The following is an 18,364-nucleotide window of genomic DNA, read 5'->3' as shown; positions in this document are numbered from 1 at the left end:
CTCTCACCGGTAATTGTCAAAGTGCCACCGTCTTCAGTTTTGAAGAAGTAGGTGGAAGGTTTATCACAGAACCCTTTTCCTCTAAGCATTGCATTAGTTTCTGAATCATTGTCACTGAGGGTCCATTTCTGACTTGGAAATGGCGGTGGTAAGCTCTTTGCATCAAAATAATGGACCTGTTATTTTGAAAATAAAATTCCACTACTTTTAGTCATTGTTCCTTCGTGAAATTCCTCATGATCAAGCTCCCAAGACTCAGTTATAATATGTATCTGCAATAAAAGAAATTGAACTATTAACAAAAAAGTTATTTACATGTCAAATCATACTCTGACTTTTGGCCCTTTCAATTTCGCAGTGAAAAGACATACCACTTTATTATTAAAATATTCTGAATTAGAGCTAATTTGATTCCTTTTTTTTTTTTTATGTTGGTTTATATTCTTTATAATCAAGTGAAAAAGCTTTCAACAACTAGCTCTAATCCACAGAATTTTAATAATAAGGTGGTACATCTTTTCACTACTTGCATATGGGAAACATGACTTCTTCATACCTTCAACCTTGGTAGCTATCCTAGGTCTGCCTCCCACATGAGACCTCAATAAAGGTCAAAACTGGTAGCACTAACACATCCTAAAGGATGGATGCTTTGAATTATGGGGTATTAAGGCAATCTGGATGCAGAATGATAAGGTAAAAGAACTAACTGTCTTGATTGGACCTAATGAGAGAGGTGAGAAGTATTCTATGAGGGAGAATGTGAAGGAGTTGTTGGAAACAGCAAAAATGAAGAGTGAGAAGGTTGAAATCATAAGTCTCCTGCCACACTATGAAGAGGCGAATGGAGGAAGATGGAACTAATAACAAACATATCAATATGCAGGTTGTACAAAAGGATTGATGTAGGATTTGTGGCCTATGGTCTGAGTTTGACAGAAAGAATGATTTGTATAATGCTGATGGACTCCACTTAAATGGCTTTGGTGCTAGATGTTGTCTTGAGAGCTTTGTTCACTAAGCATGCTGAAGCATAAATTCAAGAAAACTTAAGCAGTTAGGGTGGATGCAAGTGAGTGTATGAGGAGGCGTCCACTAAGCAAATAATGGATAAGGTGATCAAGTTTGGAATCTGGTCTCAAGCAAAATCATTCAATACAATACTCAATTCAGGAAGTAAAGGTGGATAAAGACCTAAAGGATGTGCATGTTCTATATACTAATGTCAGAAATATGTTCTATGGCAGAAATATCAGGGTTAAAGAGGAGGGGAGATTGGGCATTAGGTTAGTGCAATCTCACCAAAAGTTATGGACATTAGTGAGACTTGACTAACAGCAGATGATGTGAATAGAAGGATGGAAAGTGAAGGGCTGAATATTTTCAGGGAGGACAGAGAAGATAGGATGGGCAAGAGGTATTGCTGATGACAGCAGATTGCAGCCAAAAAGAATAGGAGACAGACAGGAGGGTGGCTATTCAATCGAAGCAGTCTGGTGTGAGATCAAGTCCAATGAGGCAAAATATGGTTGGTTGCTGCTACTAAAGGTGAGGGCTGATCTGGAAGACATGCATCAGCAAATTAATATAATGAGCACAGATTGGGTGATTATTATGGAAGACGTCAACTATGAATATACAGATTGAAAGAAAGATAATTACTCGAGGCAGCATGTGATGGAGGAGACTTGAGTTATGAGAGAATTAGACCCAGTCACAAGATCAGAACAGCTATCCATAACCAAAGTTGTCACTTTGCCTCTGATTGGGAAAAGTGACCATGAGGTCTTGACTTAGAAGATTGTGAAACATGGTGAATATTCTGTCAAGAAGAGGTACATATGGAACTACAAGGCAAGTGATTATGACAAGCTTAGGAGGAAGCTTGAAGCTGTGCCATGGCATAAAACCCTGCAAGGGAAGGATGTTAGTAGTGCATGGAAAATAGTTAAAGGATATCTAGAGAAACAATATTAAATTGTATACCTAAGGTCAGGAGGGTTAATCAGTAGGAGTTAGATGAATGAGTAGTATCATTTAAGCATAAGCTGCAGAAAAAATGCTGTGGAATATAAGAAGAAAGGTCACCAGCAAGCTCAAGAACAATACAAGATTTAGACAAGGAAAGTGATAGTGTATGGTAAAGAAGGCAAAATCAGATTATGAGAAGAAACTAGCCAAGCAGGCTAAAGGAAATCCTTCTTTCATTACACGTCAAGTAAGAGTAAGAATGACTACGGAAGAATATCCTTAATGAATCCTGATAAGGTGACAAAAGCAAATGAAATAATTGAGTTACTGAGCGACCACTTTATAAGAGTGTCATCCAAGTGAGATTACAGCTGTGACAGGGACTGATGTGGGAACAGAAGTGGATGAATTGGAGATTCTTAGGATATTGCAGAATCTTAATGTAAATACAGCTGAGGAATTAGATGGAATATTGGCTGGCATTTTATGAGAATAGGCTCTTTAATTTAAGTCTCATCTCTGGGAGAATACAAAAGGTATGGAAAGAGGGCAAAATAATCCTTTGCATAAGGGACATTCTAACACTGCAGTAGTAAATTACTGCAATCTTAGAACATCTCTTATGAAAAGGAATTATTTTGTCTTCTTTTCATACCTTTCCTGAGATACTGGAGTATCTCAGGAGTGGTGGTAAAATATTAAAATATGGTCAAAAACAGAATTCAAGAATTGGTGGTTAAGAATATGATACTCTGTGAAGAGCAACACGACTTTGTGAAGTCGTGTTGCTCTTAATAAACTTATACGATAAATTTTTTATACTATAAAAAACTTATACTATAATAAAAAAATTTACTAAGGCTGACCCTTAGTAAATTACTAAGGGTCATGCCTTAGTAATTTACTAACTTTTTTATAATAGAGTGATAACTGAGTTATCACTCTATTTTATTATAAAGGATAAAGGAAATGGCTAAATGATGATTCTGCTGGATTTTGCAAAGGCATTTGACACAATTACCAGATGGAACCTCTGTTATGCAAATTAGAACAACTAGGGATGGTTACGACACTGGTAATGTGGACAAGAGGGTGACTGCTGGACGGGTATTGAAAAGTAGTATATGGAGCAGAAGAATCCATGCAAAAGTAAGTGACTACTGGTGTGCAACAAGGTTCTGTGCTAAGACCACTACTGTTTAATTTATACATAAATGATATAGAAAATAATCTGAAAGGAAATATCCAGTTGCTTGTTGATAATGCAAAATTGGGTGGAGTAACAGTTAATCAAGGTAATGTGGAGAGCTTGTAAGATGATTTAAACAGGCTGTCAAGTATGGGTAAATCAGAATGGAATGGATGTCAGTTTAATGTGGAGAAATGTAAAGTTATGCATTTTGGCATAAATAGATTACAAGCTGTGTATCACAATGATGGACATTTACTCCAAGAAAGAGATGAAGCAGGAATTTGGTGTCAGTGGTACACAAAGAGCTGAAGTTCACAGGGGATATTGCTAAGGGAGCTCATAAGATTACTTGGCTATTGAACACCCTAACAAGTAGAGATAAGGAAGTTGTTGTTGTTCTCCTTTATAAGGCCTTGATATATCCACATCTGGATTACTGTGCTCAGGTCAGGTCTCTTGGGTTTCTTGAGTATGAGGATGTGGTGGAGTGGATTCAGAGGTGTGGAACCAGGATGGTGAGTGGTCTGTGCAATGCACTCCATCAGAATAGATTGAGGGTGTGTGAATTGCAGAATTTTGTTGATAGGCAAAGAAGAGAGGATATGATAGAAACATTTAAGTTACTTAAAGGGTTTTATAGGATTGATGCAAGGGAAATATTTTAGCACTTGGCTAGAGAGGGCAGAACAAGAGGTCATCCCTGGAAGTTGAGTAAAGGTATGGAGACTAGTTTATCACTTGTAAAGTTGTGAATGGATGGAATGGGTTGCCAGAGCCAGTTGTGAGCACTTTGTACATTAATTGGTTCAAGGAGAAGTATGATAGATTGTGTGGATAGCTTGGGTCTTCCACGATTAGGCTTCAGACTCCACGGAGGTGCCTGTACAATAATAATAATAATTAATGTGATGTCATTAATCTCTGAATATAAGTAGAATAGTTGTGAAGATACTACTCCAAGTGAAAATTTGTTTACTTACACATGGATAAAGGATTAATCAAGAATATAATTTCTTGACATCTTTAATCTGCATCTTTTTTTTTTTTTTTTTTTTTTTTTGCTGAAGATGTTACTTTTCATATGTCCATATACTAAACAAATCACAAGTTGCTCAATTTTGGAATACTACTCTCACATTTGGGGTAGGACAGCAAAGCAGAAGGCTTGGGAATCCTTTGGAGAAAGATTAGACTCATCCTATGCAAATGCAAACAAAGTATTCTGGCAGACCATCTGCCACCTTCGAGGGAGAAAATCGTGCACGGCAAGGGCAATTAAGGCCTCTGATGGTGCACTTTTAACAACCGAGAAGGATATCCTCCACAGATGGAGGGAATACTTTGAGAGCCTTCTTAACCTGGGTGGCCCAGCAGTTGTGGACATCCAAGAGGTGCAGATCGGGGCAATGACTAGTCTCACAGCAGAAGAGGTCCATTTAGCAATAAAATCGCTAAAATCGGGCAAGGCTGCTGGCGATGATGAAATTCGCCCGAAATGCTAAAAGACTTAAATCGAGACGGTGTTCTCTGGCTGACTCAAGTGTGTCAGGCTGCTTGGATATCTGGGTGAGCACCAAAGCAATGGCAGACAGGCATAATAATACCAGTCTTCATGAAGGGAGACCAGAAGGATTGCAGTAACTATCGTGGCATCTCTCTGCTCAGCCTGCCTGGGAAAGTGTATGTTAAGTGCTTGGAAAGACGGTGCAGGAACATAGTTGAGTCAAAGTTCCAGGAAGAACAATGTGGCTCTCGTCCTGGTAGAAGCACAACTGACCAAATCTTCACTTTAAGGCAAGTCTTTGATAAATCTTGGGAATATGCCAAGAATGTCTACACATGTTTTGTGAACTTGGAGAAGGCATATGACCGGGTTCCTTGGGATAAGCTTTGGCAAGTAGTACAGGAGTATGGAGTGAATGGCCAACTATTAGCTGCCATCAAGTCCCTGTATGAATGCCCGGAGTTTTGTGTCAGGGTAAACAGCACAAAGTCTCCGTTGGCCTCCGCCAAGGGTGTATTCTGTCACCGCTCCTTTTCATAATATTTATGAACTGGATTGATAGGCACAGCCAAGGCAGTAAGTGTGTCAGAATTGGAAGATGTAGCATTGGACGTCTGCTTTTTGCAGATGACCTAGTTCTGCTTAGCTCTTCCACAGATGACCTCCAGCAGACCCTGGATAGGTTTGTAGCTGTTTGTGCAGATGCCAGAATGAAGATCAGTGTGGCCAAAACTGAAACATTTGTGGTCTCAAGACAACCATCCCAGTGCACTCTACACGTAAGTGGAGTCCCAATGAGGCAGATGGAGAAGTTTAAATATCTTGGGTCCATATTCACGAATGATGGAAAATGGGACGTAGAGCTAGAAACTCCAATTGGCTTAGCAAGCTCAATATTGCGGGAGCTTGGCCATTCAGTAGTATTGAAGTGGGAGTTAAGCCAGGAGGCAAAGCTGGCTGACAAGACTCAACAGAGTCAGAAGCTCTGCAATTCGGGAAACCCTCAATACTCAACCGCTGCTTCTCCGTGTTGAAAGATCACAGTTACGTTGGTACGGGCACCTGGTCAGAATGCCACAAGAGAGGCTCCCTCAGCAGGCCCTCTTTGCCAAGCCAGAGGGTGGGATGCCAAGGACTCGCTGGATAGATTATATCCAAAACCTTGGGTGGACACATTTGGCAATCCCACCAGAACACCTGAGCATGGTGGCAGAGGATCGTGACCATTGGAAGTTCCTCTTGCAGCTGTTGCCCCCACAACCCAATTAGGAAAGGTGGGCCTTGAAGATGTATGTATGTATAATTTCTTGGCATCTTTAATCTGCATCTTTTTTTTTTTTTTTTGCTGAAGATGTTACTTTTCATATGTCCATATACTAAACAAATGACAAGTTGCTCAAATATGGAATGCTACTCTCACATTTGGGGTAAGGGTTGAGACAACTGAAGACATTTCTAAAAATTCTTGATGCTGTCCAAAAGGGGACATTTTGGTTAATTATCCCTCTCTCATAAATTCACTCATGTCACTGTCTCATAGATAGTTTCTGCACTATTTCTCTTCAATAGATATTTCCACGGGAAATGTACAGTAGATTTAACATTCATCATGCAACCCGCCATTTCTGCTAACCATCAAAATAAAAGATGATGATGATGATGAAATAACATGAGTATTAGTTACTATCACATTTGCTGACTCATCAAACCTGTAACTTCCAAACTTTCATTCCATTCCATTTACAGAACATAAGGTTCTATGGAAGAATAGCCTTCTCAATAAAGTGTTCCCTAAAGATTACAACTTCCAGCTCTTCAAAAAGAATGCCTTCTTTCTCAATTCACATGAAAAACACAAGAAAATAAGTAAATAATATTTATTTAAAGCCATATATTTCAGCCTAAATATTACAGGCTATCATCGGTGGCAACACTAGTTAAAGGGGAACAAGGTAGAATGCAAACATGGATTGATTCGAAACAGTGTGAGCTGAATGATGTTATACGTAAAACAATGCAAAAGTATAACTGAGGAAACATTGTATTATTATTATTATTATTTTATATATTAATATATATAAAATTTTAATTAACTGTATTAAAAAAAAAACTTTAATTATGTCTGACTGGAACAAGATTCTCCCATATCTCAGATAGTAGGAGGCAGTTGTTCTGATTTAAGTTTGAATGGTGAAGTAATAAAATAATATTAAAAAGGGTCACTTAAGGGCCAGATAACCAGGAGGAGACAACCTCCACATCACCTTTAAGGAATGCAGAGAACTGATTAAGGCTTCTGACCCAATGTCCAATCCTCATTTTCAGGTGGTATTCTCCATTAGTAGGTATCCCTTGGGTACTGATTGAACAAGGATGGAGTGAAAATGCTGGCTGAGGTATTGTCCAATTGAACAAGGTCACCACCCACTGTTTTTGTCAGGGAACCAGGATGAACAGTGAAAAGTCAACTACTGGAACAAACTCCACTTCAACATCTAGAGCAAACCACTTGAATGGATGGAAATTTCAAGTTGAGTTATGTGGACAAATTTTAAAATGAGCCTATTTGTTCCTATGGCCTCACAGAAGGTTCTAAAGAAGGGGACAAATTTTTTTTGGTTCATTAGAGCAGGCAGCTGACAAAGAAAATGGAAAAATTGATTCTTGTTGAAGATCTAGAGTAGGAAATGAATCCCACCAGGCATATAAAACCATTTTGGGAAAATTTGGAGAAAAGGCAAAGCTAACAACAATGTTAATTACCTGTGGGATTATTGCTCAGGATACGGACTAGTCATGCTGTTCAGGATATGACTAATCATTATTAACACCATGTTCCAACATAAAGATATGCAAAAATTCATGTGGAGAGAAGACATAAAAAATAAGAAGAGCCCCCGTTGTCTTTACTATCATTGATTTTAATGCTAGTTCATGATACAAGAGTATACAGATGATCTGAAATTGGAATTACTCATCACTAAAGTTTAAAATAGGATAAAAATGAATATCACATTGAAAAGAACAGTACGTTGGAAAGCTTTAAAACAGAATAAAAGTGAGCAGCTTTTATAAGTAAGCTGTACACTCAACTAAAAAAAAAAATTATTGGAATAAAAATGAAACAGTTTGAAAACAAGAACCAAAACTTTGGAGTCATATTGGCAAACTCTGAAGAAAACATTGATTCAGCTAAGGAGGTATTGGAGAGGTTGTCTGCAAGGATAGAAAAATAAGAACAAGAAGCAATACTGGAGAATAAGAAAGCATATTAAAGCTCCTGGCAAATAAGTTGGAAGATGTCTTGAAGGAATACACATAGAGAAAAATGTAAGAGAGTGAAGCTATCTGTAAAAGTAGCTAAACAAAAGTCATGGAAAGGATTTGGTAAGAATATAGAAGAAAATATCAAGAAAGTAGTAAAATATTCTGGAGGCTGTTGAAGAAGCTTAGAAATGGAGGAAAGTTTACTGTAAAAAGGATCAAAGATGATAAAGGTGATATAAAACCTGAAAATAAACATATTCTAGATGTCCTGGAGGAACGAAAACAGAAGTACATATAAATACATGAGTGGAAAAAAGATATCGAAATCCTGAAATGTAGAAAGGCAGCTGCAGTAGATGATATCTTACCCGAAATGCTCAACATGGAGGTATAAAAGTTTTGCAGTGGCTGCACTATATAAATCAAAAGGTCTGGTCAGAAGGTCAATTCCAGATAATTGGAGTGAAGCTCTCATGATTCCCATCTATAAAAAGGGAAATAAAACAGAACATGAGAATTACAGAGGAATTTCTCTAGTAAGTGTTCCATGTAAGATTTATGCTAGCATATTAGAGAAGAGGCTGAGAAAAAGTATGGAAGAAAAAGTTGGGTTCTTACCAAATAGAGGTTGTCAAGATCTGATTTTCACTTTAATTGAGGAATAGTTGAAAAATCACTGGAATATGACAAAGTGTCCAGAGAAAAGATTTCCAAAATGCTACAACAGTAAATGGAACATTATACAGAGCAATATATATTTAAGTTGTAAGTCAGCAGTTAGTATTGAAGAAAATACAGGAAGATGGTTGATGTAAAATCAGGGGTAAGACAAGGAGGCATATTATCTCCACTCTTATTCATCACTTACAATATACAGATTGCATTATGAAAGAAAGTGGTATTGAACTTGATATTAGAATCAGAGATATCAAAGTTAGCTCTTTGCTTTATGTTGTTGTACTCTTAAACACATCCTGTGCATGTCTCTCTAACAAATTGCATAACAATGTTTAAAATGCTAAATTTGTTAGAGAAGTAATTCAGAATTTTTGGTCAAATAAAAGACCAAAACTATGAAAATAAGCGGGAACATAAAAAAACTTCAGTTGCATTCTCAATGGAAAACCTATAGAACAAGTAAAATATTTAGGCTATTTAGACACAGCTTTTAAGTGCAGATGGCAAATTAAATACCTAATAATAAATATAATAAACAAAGCTGGTATGGTGAGGGCCAACTGGATAAGAGAGAAATTAGCCAAAACACTAAACTAGTGATATTCAATCAGTTTTAAGTTATGGATTGGAGAGTTGGGTTAGAAATAAAGCTCTTGATCAAAGATTAATACCAGAGGTATGAGAGTTCTGAGAAAAACTAGTGACCTGAATAGATGGCAGAGTCATATTAAAAATGAAGATATTAAGAAGAACCTTGACATTGTTGGCATTCAAGAATATGTGAGCAGATCTAATCTAGCATGTAAGGTACAGAATGGGAGAGGAAAGTTAACAAAACAGGTGTTTGATGCTAAAATGTCAGGAAAAAGGTCGAGATTTAAGTGACTGATTCAGTAGGAAGCTACTTAGAAGACTGAAATGTTAGACAGACAACAGTACCAGAGCTGACAAGTGACAGAGAAATTTGGAGGAAAACTGTTGGTAAAGAGATGAGTAATAATAAAGTTCGTAACTGTCATAGCAGCCTGTGCATCCCATTACAAATACATATTAGGAAACTGACATTGAAAGTTTTTTTCCACTTGGTTATACTATAAATTAAAGACACCAAGAAATTATATACTTGGTTTAATCCTTTATCCAAGTGTAAGCAAACAAGTTTGCACCGGAAGTATCTTCAGGACTGGGGGAACTTGTGGTAAAGGTGGTGTGACTTCACATCACTTGCCTCAGTATCCCATAATGCAAAGCACATAATCTCTGCAGACATGTATAATGCTATGCATTATGGGAAGGGTCACTACCCAGACCGGTTTTGACCTTTATTGAGGTCTCATCAGTGTTGCCAAAAGGTGTCACACCTTATTATTAAACTACTCTGGATTAGAGATAGTTGTTGAAAGTTTTTTCCACTTGGTTATACTATAAATTAAAGATACCAAGAAATTATATACTTGGTTTAATCCTTTATCCAAGCATAAGCAAACAAGTTTGTGCCTGAAGTAGGCAAGTGAGGTGAAGTTATACCACCTTTACCACAAATTGCCCCAGTCCTGAAGATACTTCAGGTGCAAACTTGCTTGCTTACACTTGGATAAAGGAATAAACCAAGCATATAATTTCTTTGGTAATTTATAGTATAACCAAGTGGGAAAAACTTCCAACTATCTCTAATCCAGAGTATTTTAATAATAAGGTGTGACACCTTTTGGTAACTTGTATAGGAAAAATACGACTTCTGCATTACTTCAACCTTGGTATCGCCTCTGGGTCTGGCTCCCAATGACGAGATCTCAGCTTTTAACAAGATGAGTACTTTGGTTTTCTTTCGTTTGTTTTTTTCACTTTGATTTTGTTTTACTGGTGCTAGTGGTGGTTTCGTCCCCACTAGCACTGGTTTTTTTTAAATAAATATGCTGGTAGTGCAGTTAATATCTGCATTATGGAATGACTTTTAGTGGTATCATTGCTGCCATTTTATAATAGCTCAACTAAAGTATTCGCTGGTGGTATAGAATTATTTCTATATCACAGGATTATTTAATTCTCAGTCTTAGAATTGAGAGTTTTTTTTTTTTTTCTTACAATCAAATACAGAGGTTATAGTCTTTTTCCCACTTGAGATAATGGTACCAATTCCTCAAAGGGTGCGAACTAGGAATTGAAATTCCTGGATGTGAAGAAGTGAAAAGGGTAACTAAGGTTTTAAAAGAAATAGTCAGCTCAAACAAGATTTATTCTTTCACCCCATACAGCAGAGGGAAATATTTAATTGTAGTTAAAGATGTGGAAACGATGGACAAACTATTACAAAGTTTTACTTTTGAAGGCAGCACAATTATTCTTGTAATGGTCAGGAGTCAGGTAAAAACAGTAAAAATCGAAAGATTTCTGATGGAATATATAGAGTACAGTAATGAAATTCCTCTACAGACATTTTCGAAATGTGGTAAGATTAGTAATATACAAAAGGGTTTATCCAGTGAATATCCAAATTGGTTTTCTGACGATGTCACCTTCACGATGGATATGAAGATGCCTGTACCAAATTTTGTCAACATCGTTACAACCCAGGTTATGGTAAACTATCCCAGAGCACAATGGAAATGCCTGTGTTGTGGTTCATACGATCGACTTGGGTGATAACTGCCCCAAATCTAAATGGTTCAACTGCATGGAGAGCAGACATATCGCTAATTAGTGCCTCAAACCTTGTCAGAAATGCGAAAGTTCTGAACACTGCATTAACACCTATCCTTTTAGCACTTTCGCAGGAGTGGGAGCACCAGTAGAGCCAATTAGAACACTATATATATATATATAAATTAATTTTAGTCTCAGTATTAGGAATGAAAGTTTTTTTCTTACAATCAAACACAGAGGTTATAGTCTTTTTCCCACTTGAGATAATGGTACCAATTCCTTGGAGGAATTGGTACCATTATCTCAAGTACGTGCGACCAAATCAGCTAGAAATTAGCCCCAAAATTCAAGATCTGCAGGAGCAACTTTCCCAGTCAAATACTGACAGAACATCAGTTGAAATTATCAATAATGAACCTAATATAACAACTGAACAGGTACAAAATGAAATGCAAAAACATACAACTGTTCTATAAGGAGAAACTAGAGAAGAAACAGAAAAGCAAGAAAGACAACTAAAAGAACTTAATATGCAGACAAGATCATGAAAAAGGAATGATGAATTAATAAAAAAAAATTGAAGATAAACAAAAAAAATTTAAAAAAGGGACTACATCTAAAAGAAAAAAGAAGTAATAAAAAATGCAAAGATGGAGAAGGCTGTGGATCATCAAATGAAAACTCTTCAGGCTCAGAATATTTTATGGATTATGAAAACCAACTCATGCTAATAAAGAGAAAGCAAGAAATACAATTAAAGAAAATAAGTTTACTGATTCAAAGTTTTGTCAGTACAGTTATCACCTACATGAAAAAAAAAAAAAAAAAAAAACCGGCTTCCAAATCAAGAACAAGGCATGAAATTGAAATAATGGAAAGCAACTGTTAAAAATTGGAAAACAGTTTACAAGAAGCAGGTTACACAATTTCTCCTTCACAGATTGAAGACTTCATCGGGATCATCCAAAATTTAGAAGTTAAAGACTTACCAGTGACGCTTCATTAATCATAGCATCTCCTTTCTGCATTGCCTCGTGTACGAGTATTCCACAGGCCAATTAAACAACTGTATGGAAACTTAGGTTGCGCCATAATATCAGGTTTTTGCTTCTCCAAGAAACATACTTCTGCAGATATAAAGATATAAAAAGTTTAACAGATAGATATCCACTTCTTTCTTATTGGAGCTCTGGAAGATTTAACAGGGCTGGAGTAGGAGTTCTTATTCTTGCCCCTCTCCTTGGGTCATTCTGTAATATCCAAAGGGATGCAGAAGGGAGAATCTTGACAACTGACTGGAAATATTGTGGATGTGTAATAAGATTTATAATTTGTTTATGCTCCATCCAATGGAACAGTTAGACGGAAATTCTTCCAGGAATTGGAGCCATATTTATGTGCCCACTACATCATAGCAACTGGAGACTGGAATTGTATTGAAAACTCCACATTAGACAAAACAGGAGGGCACCCCAGGAGTGGAAAAGTGGGATATGCACAGCTAAAAACATATCTCAACAATGCTCAACTAGTAGACATATGGAGGATTTGCAATCCTGATCTCCAGGCATACATGTACATGAATCAAGGTATTGATCGAATTTATATCTCTTCTATCTTATAAATAGGATAATTCATCTTGACATTAACATGTCAGATCATAATCCAATTCTGCTTAAGTTCCACTGCATGGAAAAAGTAGAGATCTCTTCTGGACCATGGAGACTTGCACCAAATTTTCTGTTAATCTTTTCAACTAAATTCCAGACTCTCTATTCAAATTGGAATAATGTTACATGGAATTGGGATATGTGATTAAAATTCAAAGTAGCAGTAAAGCAGAATATGATGGAATGGAGAAAGGAACAGGCTTTCCTCAAAAGAAAAAAGCTGAAAGACCTGTATAAAGAGAGAAGCTGGTTTGTAACAAACCAATGCAATGGTATAGAATGTAGCAACATCATTAGAAACATTAACATAGAGATAGAACTGGAAAGGCAGAAACAAGTAGTAGAAAGAAATTTTAAGATGAGAATACAGCAGCACTTAGCAGATAGCCCTTCAAGCTGCATTCTTCAATAGACAATTCACAAAATTTCACAAAGAAAGGACTATCACTCAAATCTGTGTTGATGGAGAAGACATGTCCACCACTCAAAACATCCTTGACTCCTTTCAAAAACACTATAAAAATCTGTTTGAAGACAATAGTACTGTTGGAAATTATAACTCTTGGAACATTAATCACTTTCCTGTTCATATCCAAGATGGGCTTGACAGACCCATTACAACATCTGAAGTTACCACAGCCTATAAAGAATGCCAGACAAGAAATCTTCAGGACCTGATGGTCTAGGGATAGAACTTTACCGTGAGGCCTGGGATTTTATTCTTCCCATTCTAGTTACACTATTTAATTCCCTTCTCTCATCAGGACACATACCAAGTGAATTTGTAGCAAGCCATACTGTCTCATTCCTAAGCCTAATAGAGATCACACCTTAATCAGCAGCTGGAGACCTATTTCTCTATCTAATACTGACTACAAGATATTTTTCCGCATTATCAATAACAGGCTCAAAGTGGAATGAGATACATAATTAAAAGCACACAGGTGTATGGAGTACCAGGTCGAGCAGTAGAATTTGATCTATTTCTGCTATGTGATCTAATCTGCTTAGTTAACACCAAAAAGCAGTCAATGGCAGTGCTATCAGTAGACCTTACTCAAGCATTTGACAGTGTCCAGCATCACTTTCTATTCCACATCCTCCAGCAAATTGGTGTAGGTAAAAAACTGCTATCTGTTATTAAAGGAGCCTATGCTAATTCAACCACCTGCCTTCTAGTTAATGGATTCCTGTCAGACCTGGTAAAAATTCGAAAAGGAGTCAAGCAAGGTTGCCCTCTCAGTCCACTGCTCTTTGCATTGGTTCCTGAACCTTTCTTACAGGAAGTCAACAATACACAAGCTGTGCAAGGAATAATAGTTCCTTCAACTATAAAGGAAAATAAGGTATTAGCATGTGCCGATGATGTAGTGGAAACTTTGAAGGATAATGATTCCATATATATATTTTTTTTGGTATTTTGGAAAAATTCAGCAAAAGCAGTGGATTAATTATTAATGCAGACAAGACAAAATTAAAAGTTTATGAAAAGTGGGATCTTGGAGGCATTCCTTTTGGACTAACCTCTAAGAGAGAACTCCTCATTATACTTGGAATTCCCTTCTCCACTTACTCAATATTACTAGTCCAAGAACTTATTATTATTATTATTCAGGCCTCTATGGAGTCAAGAGACTAATTGCGGGAAGTCCTTAGGAAACAAAGCCATCATACCACTCCTTGAACTCATTGACCGTTCTTGCTCTCACCACTCTCTCAGGCAATGCATTCCATGGTTCAACCATGGAATGCATTACAAGAAGTTATATACAAGAACTTTGAAATGTTATAAGACTGAAAAATAGGGCCACTCTTCTTTTTCTTCTAAAGCTATAGTACTTAAGACCATAATCTTTCCTGCTCAGTTGTACATAATAAATATTACAGACATCACAGAAGCTGAAGAAAAGCAATTATATAGTAAACCTCTGCAATTTTTTTGGTCCAGCCAATACCAAGAAGTTAAAAAGGAATTTCTTCAACTATCAAAGAAGCATGAGGGATTTGGACTTCCAGTCTTAAAATTCTGCTATTGAAGCAGAATTTTAAAATTTCTAAAATCCATTAAATATTGCAGACTAATCACACATGTGCAGACCTTCTCCGAAACTACTTGGGTTTTCATCTTCCCCTGTTTGGAGTTAATGATTATACATGTCCAAAAGCTGAGATTGTTCCTGAATACTACAACACTCTGTGCTTAACTCTAAGACTGCTAAAACATTCCAGAATTGAAATTCTGTCCATAAAAAAAAGTAAAATTTGGTATAAAGAAATCTTTAATTTCTTTTGCCGCAAAGTTCCACAGTTAGGCACGGACAACAATATTTTATTTCATAACTTGATGAAGTTACAAGGGCACCCTAACAGGAGGGATCTTACTTGGAGAATTGCATATGGCTGCTCAATGCCATCAAACGGAGGTACTTCAACATCAGAGATCCAATCTGTGACATCTGTTACTGACTGGAAACAGTAGAACACGCATCCTACAGCTGCCCTCTTGCCCTGCGTATTTGGAATAGATTATGTAATGAGTTGAGCATTCCATTACTTACAACAGAAGAGGTTATTTTTTTACAATATCCACCACCTGTCAGCAACGGGAAGAGAATTTTAATTTTTATAATTAATGAATTAAAATACTATTTATGGAAGGTTAGAAAGAAACGTGAATTTGAAAACCAGCAATACGACATCCAAATGCTTTATAATATTGTACTGTGGAAATTTTATTGTTCAGTAAGACGATTTTTGTATTTAGAAAGAAGCATTCTAAGAGATATCAAATTTATCACCAGATGGTGCAGACCACCCACATTATGCAATATTCACCAGGGGGAAATAAAATTCTGTCTATCCTTGCTGTGAGAGGTTTTTTAAATAGTTCCATTCTTTTAATTCAATGTGGTCTTATAGTCAATTGCAGGGATGACTGGAGAGCAATCCTAGGCAGAGAAGGCCAACTCAAGGCAGTTAACCCAGATGGGGCTAACCACCTGGATATCAGTTATCTTTGTGCTTTAGTTTCAATTGGTCTTTTGGTAGTTCATCTAAATGAGATTGGTGAAAAAGGAAAACTGATAGCCTTTGGCTATATGATGATATAAAAGAGCTGAACACTTTTCTCTCTCTCTCTCATTCTATCTATCTCCTAATACTATCAGGCTCTCTCTTTTGCACCCCTATATTAACTACTCTAGGCCTATGATGAGCAACCCTTTACTTTTTAACCTCAATAAAGGTCAAAACTAGTTTAGGTAGTGACCCTTCCCATAATGCATAGCATTATACATGTCCACAGGAATCAAACCTTGGAGATTCAGTGGCAAACTCTGAAGGAAACATTGATTGATTCTGCCAGAGAGGCATGTGGTGAGGTTGTGTGCAAAGATAAAAAAAATCAGAACTCCCTGGTGGACACAGGAAGTTAAAGAGGCAGTGAAGGAAAAGAAGAAAGCATATCAAAAGTTCCTGGCAAATAAGTCAGCTTTTACTCTTACAGAATACAGAGACAAATGTAAGAAAGCTAAACAATGTGTAAAACTAGCTAAACAAAAGTCATGGGAGGACTTTGGCAAGAATATAGAAAATAAATATCAAGAAGGTGGCAAAATATTCTGGAGGTTGTTGAAGAAGCTTAGAAATGGAGGAAAGAGTGCTGTAAAAGGAATTAGAGATGATAAAGGTGAAATGAAAACAGGAGAAAAAGATATCCTTGAAGTATGGAGTAATTACTTTGAAAAACTGCTAAATGAAACAAGCAGTGATGACAGCACAGTGATAAAAAACACTGACCAGGCATGCAGTCAGGAATACATATCCATACTTGAAGTAGAAAAAGCCATCAAAGGCTTGAAATGTGGAAAGGCAGCAGGAGTAGATGATATTCGACCAGAAATGCTGAAGTATGGTGGTATAAGAGTCTTACAGTGGCTGCAATGCATAGTTCAGAAAGCCTGGACAGAGGGACGAATTCCCGATGATTGGAGTAGAGCTCTCATAGTACCCATATATAAAAAGGGAAATAAAACTGAATGTGAGAATTACAGAGGTATTTCCCTACTGAGTGTTCCTGGCAAGATCTATGCAAGTATACTCGAGAAACGGTTGAGAAGAATTGTGGAAGAAAAGCTTGGTGAAGAACAAGCTGGATTTAGGCCAAATAGAGGCTGTCAGGATCAGATCTTCACTTTACGACAAATAGTCGAGAAAGCATGGGAATATAACAAAGATCCGTATTTAAGTTTTGTCGATTTGGAAAAGGCATATGACAAGGTGCCAAGAGAGAAGCTATTCAATACGCTGCAGTTATATGGTGTCAATGGGGCATTGTATCAAGCAATACTTAGTCTTTATTTGAGTTGTGAGTCAGCAGTTAGAATTGAAGGAAGTACAGGAAGATGGTTTAATGTTAAATCTGGTGTGAGACAAGTATGTACATTATCCCCTCTGTTATTCATTATCTATATGGATCACATTATGAAGGAATGTGGTATTAAACCTGATATCAAAATTGTAGATGTTAATGTCAGCTCTTTGCTTTATGCGGATGATGTTATACTTCTAAATAAATCCGCTACAAGTCTGCAAGATTCTCTGACTAAATTGAATAGCTGTTGTAATAGATATGGTATGAAGGTCAGCAATAAAAAGACAAAGACAATGAAAATAGGCAGAATCATTGAAAATGTCAACTGTGTTGTGAATGGAGAACCTGTGGAACAAGTAAAACATTTCAGCTACTTAGGCACAATTTTTACTGAAGATGGTAAACTAAATATAGAAATAGACAACAGAATCAGCAAAGCTGGTATCGTGGGAAGTCAATTGAATAAATTCATATGGAATAAGAAAGAAATTAGTCGGAACACTAAATTAGCTGTATACAAGACTGTGTTCAAACCAATTTTAACTTATGGATCTGAGAGCTGGGTCAGAAGTAAAACACTTGACCAAAGACTAGAGACCGCAGATATGAGAGTCCTGAGAAAGATCAGAGGCGTGAACAGATGGCATCAATGGCAATATCATATTAAAAATGAGGATATTAGGAAAGAACTTGACATTGTCAGCATCCAGGAATGCGTTAGCAGAGCTAATCTCAGATGGTATGGTCACTTAAATAGAATGGGCGAGGAAAGATTAGCAAAACAAGTGTTCTCTGCCAGGTTGGCAGGAAAACAACCCAGAGGAAGACCAAGATATAGGTGGATTGATACGGTACAAAGTGCCTTAGACGATAGAAATATAAGATCTGATAATGTTGGAGTCTTGACAAGTAACAGACTGATTTGGAGGAAAATTGTAGATAGGAATTTAGTAATGATGTAATTTTTTCATGTAGTACTGTCATATCCTGTACACCCCTTGAGGGTACATGGCAGGAATTTGATGATGATGATGATGTCCACAAGAATATGTGCTTTGCATTATGGG

At 36.9% G+C, this 18,364-nt stretch overlaps 1 protein-coding gene across 1 annotated transcript in view; it reads right to left on the bottom strand.

Annotated features, from left to right (window-relative positions):
• The window catches only part of rt (Protein O-mannosyltransferase rt), a 375,338-nt gene that overhangs the window by 129,167 nt on the left and 227,807 nt on the right, over positions 1-18,364 (bottom strand). The window lies entirely within an intron of this gene.

This window comes from Typopeltis vanoorti, chromosome 8, assembly GCF_054136105.1.
Source record: "Typopeltis vanoorti isolate ZY-2024b chromosome 8, IOZ_Tvanoo_1.0, whole genome shotgun sequence".
Classification (NCBI taxonomy): domain Eukaryota; kingdom Metazoa; phylum Arthropoda; class Arachnida; order Uropygi; family Thelyphonidae; genus Typopeltis; species Typopeltis vanoorti.
This window is presented reverse-complemented; position numbering and strand designations above follow the sequence as displayed.